Genomic DNA, 10,439 nt, shown 5'->3' on the forward strand with positions numbered 1-10,439 from the left:
TTCAGACCTAAGTGTTGCTATGAATAGCTCAACAATTGAAGATCCACTGAATGACACTTACCACACAGTGCCCAACGAACTAATCATCCCCCCATCCACAAAAGACAAAGCTTCACAAATTAAATAGATGCTACATGCTCATCCATTAGCCTGTTCTGACGAAAGTTTAATCAATTTTGGATAATTGTTCATGCTCGACTGTCAGGAGAAAAAAAGGGGTAACATTGTAAGCAATGCAATGAAAATGAAGCTCCTCTCACACACACCATATTTAAAACTAATAGGTTGGAGACTAAAAACTACCAGTGATAATCTATTTCATTAAATCAATATTCTTTGTGTAATATATAGAAATGTTTTGGTTTTCCCAGTCTTAGTGAGAAACCCACTGAGAATCATATCCCCTAACTGAGTTTATTAGTGTCTGTTAGCTCTTTGTTTTGGTTTTTGTGGCTTTCGCCTGCATTATATGGCTCAGTGTTCTTTCATCAGCCCCTTTTTGGGCACCAGTGCAAGCGCCTGTTTTTAGCAATCTCTAATAAAGTAACTTAATGCTACATTTCCAGCATAGAAGGGCAAATAGAGGGAGTTAACGACTAGCTAGTGAAAAAAGTCAAACAAGTAGCAAAATAAACACCCAGATTTTTTTCCCAGGAGTTGGTGGAGACCAGACCAAAGCTAAAAGACATAGTTCCAGTGGGATGATAATGTTGTTCCATGTCTGCTGGATGTAACTGTTCTGTAAAACATTATCCAAAACAACTTCTTTTGACAGATGATAATAAGCAGTGTTTTTGCACTTCCTCTGTTTTGCAGTCCCACAAAATCAGTCAATGCAGCTTTAAGTGCAATACGACAGTTCTTGAACCACAACTTTGACATGAGTCCAATCCTAACTGACACTTTTTAATCCGAAATCCCCACAAAAAATAGAAAGATGGGCATTTTTCACAGCACGTGTTTTGACTTGTGACTAATTTGATTAATTAATTAATTAGTTAATTAATTAATTAATTAATAATGGCTCTTTTCTATTCAAGTGTCCCAATAAGCCATGACAGTGTGACGGTGAGCCAGCATGAACAATACCAGGACCCAGAAACTGAAGAAACTAAATGGAATTCAGCCTTTTCAGCTTAACAGCCTATTCATGTTATTTTTTACACCTGTCCTTTTCCTACTGTGACATATCAAAATGTCTTCAGTGAAAGAAGCCTATTAACCCAAAGTAAATATCTAGGGATTGCTCTGTTAATATTATGAGAGTCACTATCAGCTGCAAAAACTAGAATGTTTAGGTACTCATTGTACTCTAGTATCAGTAATAGACAAACAGGCAAATGTGTGGACATGTTGTCTTTATAACTGAACTCAGGCTTATTTAAAAATAGAGTCAAGAATCACAAATTGGAAATGATGACGACATATGTACTCAAACGGGAGCAGGCCTAATCTGGGTGAGGGTTTGCAGCTGTTTTTATTTTTCTTTCTCATTTGTCTCCCAGGTCAGAGTTAGTACACTGTTGCGGAGTAAACTCTCAAAAGAACTAATTTTCAGCTGCTCAGCATTTCTACTGTTCCAGCAGGCAGGAAATGGAGGAAAAAAAACTGTTAGAATGGAGCAGAAATGAGAAGACAAATCTGAAAATAACCCCATTTGCATATTCACAATTACAAATATGTGTCTGTCAAGACAAGATGCTCCCTCGACTGGACATTTTTCAATGTGCAATGACTCACCAACTATATAAACAATGGTGCTGATAGTCTACGCACCCACTGCCCATTTATGTTAGGTTATTTATATCTCTGCTAACTGTTCCAATCAAAGCACAACATAGCTCCAAGTACAAGAAAAATACACTAAAGAGGACCCTGAGGGAGAAGTGAGAGCAGAGGGGGAAGGATTAGCTTGTGACATGGGGTCAAGCGTTACGTTTGGGAGGTAATGAGCCTCCAACTTTAGCCTCAGTGTGCTCTAACAGATCCTCGGAGGACAGAGATGGTTCAGATGGCCGACTTGGGGAGCAAGGCCACAGAGATAGATGGGGGTGAGATTTCCAATCAGTCCAAGTAGCTTGGGAATGAAAGATAATTCACCACATATGGAAGGACACTCAGGGACAGGCACAGTGGAGCAGTGGCCGGTTTTCCCCAAGTGGCCGGCTGGTTTTCCATTGCTCGGTTACCGGCAGACACGAGTGTTTTTCCTAATCCCTCCTCCCTCTGTTCTGAGTTTCCCCACAGCTTTGGCTATTTTAAGCTTCCTTTAAGATGGTGTAATTTCACTTTGGCTCCAAACTTGACAGTTTCCTCATCTGTAGCTGTTAAAAGATTGCTCAGTAATAGTGCTGCTGCATGTCATTTCTGATAAGTTGTGCTGCTATAAATATGACACATAACTCTTTCCCGGTCAATATACACCTGGATCCCCCTGAACCATTGAAGCAGCTATAATCAATATTTTATATCAACATGGTTGACATGATTACTTGTGTGTGAAAAGTTGGTCATCACCTCTGCAGTTCCCTTCTGAGCTCTGAAGAGCATTTTAGCATCTTTCAGCCCATTGTTTTACTTTTGTGTCCCACAACTTTATTGTTTCGGGTCACTCTCATCACTCTCATCAGTATCATTATCAGCTCCAGCTCAAGCTATCAGCCGTTTATAATGAAAAAGCTCTAAAAACCCACTGTAGGCTACATTTAATGGCTAAGGAGCCAGATATTTCCCTCAGGAGTTGATGGAGACCAAAACTGGAGCTACAACAATTAAACTCCTGTGTTTTTTCCAGGGATCATTACGCAGGCATATATGAAGTTTTTAACTGCCCTTAGTGGATGCATATTTAATCAGTTTGAACTCTGTGGGTTTGAGAGAGCTTAGGCATGAAATCCAATTTGTATTTGTTGTGATACGGATCTACTCAGAGGCTGAGGAAGACGTATCTGTGAGTTCCATTTCATTGTTCATTTGAGTAATTTGCCATATCTCCATATATTACAGAGGTGTGGAGATGAGGTACAGATTCATATATGGCGGTCATTTGCATTTTGATTGCCATGTGTTTGATTACATTTCATCTGGAGGCAAACACCTTTTTATCATCTTATTTAATACAGTTGATTGCGTTCAGAACACACAGGCTTTCATTTAAATATCTGTGGAATGAAAGCTCACCCCAAGAAAGGTCTTACTCTAATGGAAACTTCAATTCTGAAAGGTTAGAAACATGAACATTCTCCCTTTGAAATGACCTCAACAACTCTGGCAATAAGTGGCCTACAGAGTGTGGGAATAAACTTGCTCTTAGTTGTTTCAGCGTCTCCTGTTCTTTCAGTAAATTTGTTTGACTAATATAAATTGTCTGTAATTACTGGCAGCTGAGAAAGGTCAGAGGCTATTAGGGTTTTCCATTTGCACGACAGATTGATTCCCTGACAGGAATGGTGCTGCACAACAGTGACACAACTCACTGGTGCGTTATGTTGCATCATTGTGCCTGATGTGCTCCAGCTGTCCACTTTTACGGTAACCACACTGTGACAGTCGATCTGGCAGAAACTTTGAGATTCCCTTTGGCTACAGCTCTGCTCCAGCACTGGTGGAATCTAAATAAGCACATTTACTCAAGTACTGTATTTAAGCATTAATTATTAGAAGTACTCGTTCAGAGGAAATTTTGTACTTTTTATTCCATTAGTTTGTAGTTCCTTTGCAGATTTAGAGTTATATGATGCACTGATGTAGATTAAAATGAAATGATCTCAAATTTAAAAGAAGAAATAACACAGTCTTCCCCTTACAAACAAAAAGTTGAATTCATAGGCAATAAAACACACCTTTGCTCATCTCACCACACTCATGGTTTTACTGCTACAGGCTTATTTGGTCTGGTATGACCAGTAGCTTAGGCTAATATTAGCTTAGCATTTCGGCTAAATTATTTGTGCCTTTGCTTGACTTTGTAGAGTCAGACAGGAAACATGGAGGGAGAGAGATAAAGAGAGAGAGAGAGAAACAACATCCAACAAAGGTCACTGGCTGGTGTCAGACGTTGCGGTTATGCGGTATGTGGCTGTAGTTTGACTTTTAGCCTTATCTCAAAATCATCATTTGCTGCTCCAGTGGCCGCTGCTTTGGAGTTACAGTCTGATTTTTGAAACTTCAGTCAATCAGTAATAATAATAACAACAAGCCAACGTAATATTAACCCAAAAATATAATATTAACACTTACAGACACACAGGACTTTTGATACTTTAAGTACATGTTGCTGATAATACTTACATACTCATATTCTCCAATGCAGGACTTGAGTATTAAGTATTGCTGTGTTTACTTTAGCAAGGATCTGAATACTTCATACATCATTATGCTCAAGACTTAAGACAGAAGCAGATTTTCAATTAATTTCCCTTTTCAAAAAACATGTTGAACGCTTGCAGGGTTACCTGGTCTATTGATATCTGCTGTAAAAAAAAAAAAGCACATTGCACCCTCCAAATAAAGAGGATGGTAGTTTTTGTGTGCAGCCACATTGCTCATTGAGAAGTGAGAATTGAAATGTTTAGAGAAAAAGCACTGAAAAAGAAAGAGTCATGGTTCTGCTTTCTATTTTCAGTTATCCTTTCAATACAGTAATTTGATGTTCTGAACAGGAAAACAGTTTAAACTGCTTGTCACATGAAATGGACATTTGACAGAGTATGTGCGTCACTGCTATTTATGGCATTTCAGAGACTGTAATCACTCTTACATTTCAGACTATCAAGACAGGAAGCTGGAAATCAACAATTTGATTCTAGAAGCAGCTGGAATATACACACATAAAGCAAACCAGACTCTAGTGCACGGCACTGTGAAGATGCCTTTGACATTTTATATGTGGGGTTTGTTTTTTAAAAGTGTTCAGTGGTAGATCAGCAGATTATTAAAAATTTCAGAATTGCTATTCATGCATTGCTTGGCTAGATTTATTTATGTTCTTCATAAATTCGTGAGGGATTAGTTGTTGACATAAACATGAGCTTATTCTGTTGTGAAAGATTTTGTTCCACTTCATTTCCTCCGAAATATAAAAAGCAATAATTTAATTGAAGGTATTCAGTGGACAATTCAGCCCCATTTGAACACTGGGGGAATATGCACCCCACCTCTTCCCTTCACCTATATCTTTAATCATGGATCAGCAGCCTATACATTTTTTTTGATTAGCAGAAATCATCCAACAATCATTTTTTTGCTTAATCAACTATCATCTGCAATCATATGCAGAATTATGAAGGTAGAGGTGCTTAAAGGATTAGACAGACAATATTCTTTATAATCTTTTTATTGTTAACAAATTCCATGAAAAGACCATACCCAACAGTGTGATAGTTTTTCAGTACTTTGCGGCTTTCCTCCTCTACTGTGACTCTCAGCCCTGAACCAGAGTCACAAATATATATTTTAATTTTTAAAATGTTTAAAAAGGGTCAGTAATTTCCTAAAACAGCTGGGAACTGTAGTTTTTTAGCAAACGCTACCCAAACAGGAGTTAAAAGTGTCCTTGCTGGGGACTATTCTTAGTGGTGCACCAGTGAGTCTTTACAGCAACAGAATGGTGCATGTGGGATTGACCCAGAATAAAGTAACATGTCATCCAGTTCAACTGTGTCGCTCACTGATGTTTATTTGGGCAACAATGGAGGCGCAGAGAAATAAGCTGTATCAGGTTTGGGCTACGCAGATAATACTAATGATTAGGATCAATTCATTTTTGGTTTTGGTCTTTTCATTGGAATTGTTGACAATAAGAAAAATATAAAATATCACCAGGCTCATCCATTAATTTGTCAAATACAACATAATTCATCAAACTGCAGGACAAGAGAAAAACATATTATGTATGGTTATTGCTTTAATATATTCCATGCAGCACTTATGAAAAAGCCATGTGAGAGTGAGATAGAGGCACTGAGTAAAGTGTGCTCTACAACTGGAGAGGTCCATGAAAGAGAGGATCACAAAGGGATCACATCAGGGATTAGGACAAAGGGTGCTGAATGATACAATATCCAGAAAGTGGTAATGAAAGCAGCATGAGGCCTATTCTGTTACACTAAACACACTGAACATGTTATTCTGGACAGCTCCTGTCAGAAAAATCACAGCACATGTAGAGAGACAGAAATGAGCCTGACATGAGAAAGAGACACAAACAGGAGATAGGGCATGAGACACAAAATTAGCTTTTATTCTTTTTAATTGTATTGGCCTGTTTTTTATTTGCAACCACGTTCTACGGTAACAAAAAAAAATCTTTTCACTTTTCAAAATTATACAGAATTCCACTTTGCTGAATATTCAACAACATTAATGAGGACAGTCGTGGAAAGTAACTGACTCACTCAAGGTTTCTACACTTAAGGTCTGCGGGAGCAAACCATGGCAACCTTTAAATGACTATATAAATAATATTTGAATGGACCTTGTAAATGTTTAGTGGTCAACAATGTATTGGTAAAAAATATGAAAACTGAACTGAACTTGATTGTTTTTTATATATACTTGTTATTGTAGTTGTTAAAGCTATAGGAAATGTGTAAAAATATATTTTAGTATAAAAAATATAAATAATAATTATCCATAAATATAATAAAATACACTATCACTGATAGGGGCCATTCAGCATAAGTAATACAGCTGCTTTTGATACTTTAAGTACACTGTGATGCTAATACTTCTATACATTTACTTAAGTAACATTTCAGTGCACGGCTTATACTTGGAATGGAGTATTTTATCATGTGGTGTTGCTTCTTTTACTTAATAATCTGAATACTTCGTCCACCGATGCATGAGGAATATTATGTGTAATTGACAAAACAACCCAATTAGTTGCTCTTCTGGAAATTTCTATCATACCGTTTTTATCTAAGAACTTTTCTTAATACAATCTTCTCTCAATTTAGTCCATTTAGTCCATTTAGTTTCATTTTCAATCATTTGACCTCAAGGAGAGAATGGCCATCACATACAAATAATTACAATTACATGAAAATCTTCCAATTATTTGTCCCTCTCAGACTCACTCATCCCACACACGTCATCTTCAAGCGCTGACACATCTCCGTCTTGGCACAGACATTTGCATGATTGCACCCCTCAGTCTCAACACAGATCAATTCATGGTTTAATCAGGGATTATAAATAGAAATGATAACCACCTTTCCACTGGGTGGGATAAATAATAATCATTTCATGGAGACAGCAACAGGCGCTTGTACATTAAAACATGGCAGCCCCCACATTTGGGAGCTCTAATGCTTTGGTGTAACAATGCTGTGGCCTTGAGAATGGAGTAACAAGCCTACACTCAGAGACACAGATGCAGACACACATACACACAGTCCACCTACACCATCTCTGTTCACTGTGAATGTGGCCTCTGCCATCAGTCATGAACTGAAGCTTGAGTGGGATGAGACCTAAGTGTCCATGTGTGGGCAAACTTGCTCTGAATTATTCTCGACAAAACACATGACAGAAGGGTTGGAAGCAGAGAAGAAAGAACACAGGCTGAGGAGGACTCAGATTTTCCACTGGAAGTCATGAAGGCACTTTGACCTTCTCCTCAGAGTTTCCTTTAATGTGAAGAACACAGGACAGTCTGGTCCACATCTCCCAAAAGAGTTTGACTTTTTAAACCAACCTGTACAGTCACAGCTCTAAAGAGTGCTGCATCACAATTTCACTCATTCACATTTAGGTATATGTACAGTGGCAGTTCTAGCTTGAATGGTGCACTGGGCAAATACCCTTTCAGCCCCCCCTGCCCCAGCTACTACTGAAGACACACTATTCTGCACAAACTATATATATGTATGTATATGTATGTTTATGTATGTTTATGTATGTATGTATGTGTATATCTCTATATAGTATATATATATATATATATATATATATATATATAAATAGTATATGTTTAAAAGTTATGATTTTTTAAAATGAAATACAATAAATCAGATAGGTGTAAAATCATCGCAGTGTGTCTGAATATATCTCTAGTAAAATTCTTAAATATTCTGATAATATTCCTGTTAATCTGCTAAAATATTACTGAAAATATTCTTGAAACAAATCATTAAAAACTAAGTTAATGATAAATACCAATTGTATACAATCATAAATGCCAAAATAAAGTAACTAGAAACAGTCTCTCTCTCTTAAATACACACAAATAACATAGACAATCAAGTTACTAAAAAAATCCATCCCACAAATAGATTAACAAGAGAACCTACTTGAAGCCTGACCTATCTTGCTTTCATCATCAATTAGCACCAAAATTATATACAATCATAAACACCAAAATAAAGTAACACACGTAGCTAACATAACTCTCTATTTATCTATGTACTGTAGATACCAATAAACAAGACACACACGCACGTGGTGGTGTGCAGACTAGTTTATTATTCTAAACGATTTCACAGTATCATGAATGAATTGTGGTTTATTTGGCACCACCTCTGAGAGTGAGAAATGGCGCCAGCTCCCACACGGTGACATGACGTCATGACGTTATGTGCAAATGAACGATAGAAAACCGTTCACGCAAATGTAACTATTTTTTTTTTTGCAAGCGCCGTGTGCCTAAATCTGCCATTGTGAATGTATATTAGCGTTACTGTTTGTTCGATGTCCATAGTATGTGCCCAGGTGCCTCTTAATGTTTGTTCAGCAGGTTACATGGAAGAGCTTCAGTTGTCCAGATCATTAACTGAACTCTTCTTCTGTCTTTTAAACCCTGAAATATGCAGAATGGCACATGTAACTATGTGTTTTACATTGTGATACATATTCCATTCGTTTTAACTGCAGAGCCACACATTTTAGCGTACCCCAAGTAAAACATATTACTTTGCACTCCGACACCTACTGTATATTCATCTGTATTTCATCTTTATCGGTATTGATCCTGTACTCATCTATTATTCTTTTCATATCTTGTTTTGTGATAAAAACAAAGCTTACTGATAATGCTGTCCGCTTTTTTTGAACTCCTGAATGAGATATTATTCTCATGATAAGGTTTCAGGATGTAGCAACGAAAGGCTGAGCGACTGAGGATGTTGCTAAGAAAGTCCAGGATGAGCAATTATATGTAATGAATAAAAAAGTTGAAGAAGAGACAGTGAAGCTTGACCTATATTAGTCAAATAAAGCCGCAGTTATGGGTCTTACTATTTTTATAGCTCTCATGTCACAATAGTTCTTGTCATGTGACTGTTGTAATAATGCCAATCATCATTTCACAATAGTGGACATGCTTATCTGTCATCAGGGCAGAGCTCCATAAACACTAAGTGGATGGAAAGAATCTGAGGGCAAGAATCACCAAGCCGTTAACTCAGCAGCTGTTAGGCGGTTCGTTTCTGTAAGGGATGCAGGCTGTCCAGCACTGTAGGCCGACTGATTACTGTTTTTACTTGACTGTGCTTTCCAGCATTGGGCCGAGGGCTCGGTATACATGTGACCTATTGAACAGTGACTGGAAAGCTTTGCAAGTGGTGCTGTCAACACCAGGACATAAATACAGCTAAAGATAGGGTGATGTGGCTTTCGCCCAGGTTTCTGGTCAGCCAAAGGCTTTTTATAGAAACACTCTGATTTATAAAAGGCTAACAGGGACTATTTTTGACCCATTGGGCTTGGGGGATAGGGATCTTGGAAACTTGTGACGCTTCTGGGTGCATGACTGACCCCTCTGACTTGAATGTGTCGACGGTGGTTGGTTGTGGGAGTTGCAGCAGATAGCAGATGCGGCCGGGATCAAACTGGCCAAAGGCCTGTGATGTTTTTGGAGACAATCCAGAGAGACAGGCAGAGAAATGATCACATGGGTCTACCCCAGTCAAACCCATTAAGTTATCAGATCACTCTTTAATGGGTCTGTCTGGAGATGGAATTTAAGTAAAGCTTTGATTCACTCCAATTCACATGAATTGAAATTAAATGTATGACTTGTCCTGAATTTGAAGGATCAAGTACTGTATATACTTGATGATATCGTTCTTGTTATATTTCAGCATAAGCATACAAGTTCAATTCAGATTGGCCGCCCTCACATTTAACCAATCTGTCCATGTCCAGTTTTTTGTTAATTTTCTACTTCCTTTATAATATATAGCAGAGTCTGTAAATCACACTTGTTCTTAGTCATGCAATATTGTAATGTCTCTCTGTCGCTTGGTGTGTCCATCATTTCTGGTTCAGACTGAAATGTTTCAAACTATTGGATTGATTGCCACATTTTGTACAGACATTCATTTTCCCCAGAGGATGCATCATCCTGATTCGTCTTACTAGCGCCACCGTAAGATTGACATTTGTGGTTTTGGATAAAATGTCTTGACAACTCCTTAACTTTTCATCCAGCACCATCA

This window comes from Seriola aureovittata, chromosome 1 (genome assembly GCF_021018895.1).
Source record: "Seriola aureovittata isolate HTS-2021-v1 ecotype China chromosome 1, ASM2101889v1, whole genome shotgun sequence".
Taxonomy (NCBI): Eukaryota; Metazoa; Chordata; class Actinopteri; order Carangiformes; family Carangidae; genus Seriola; species Seriola aureovittata.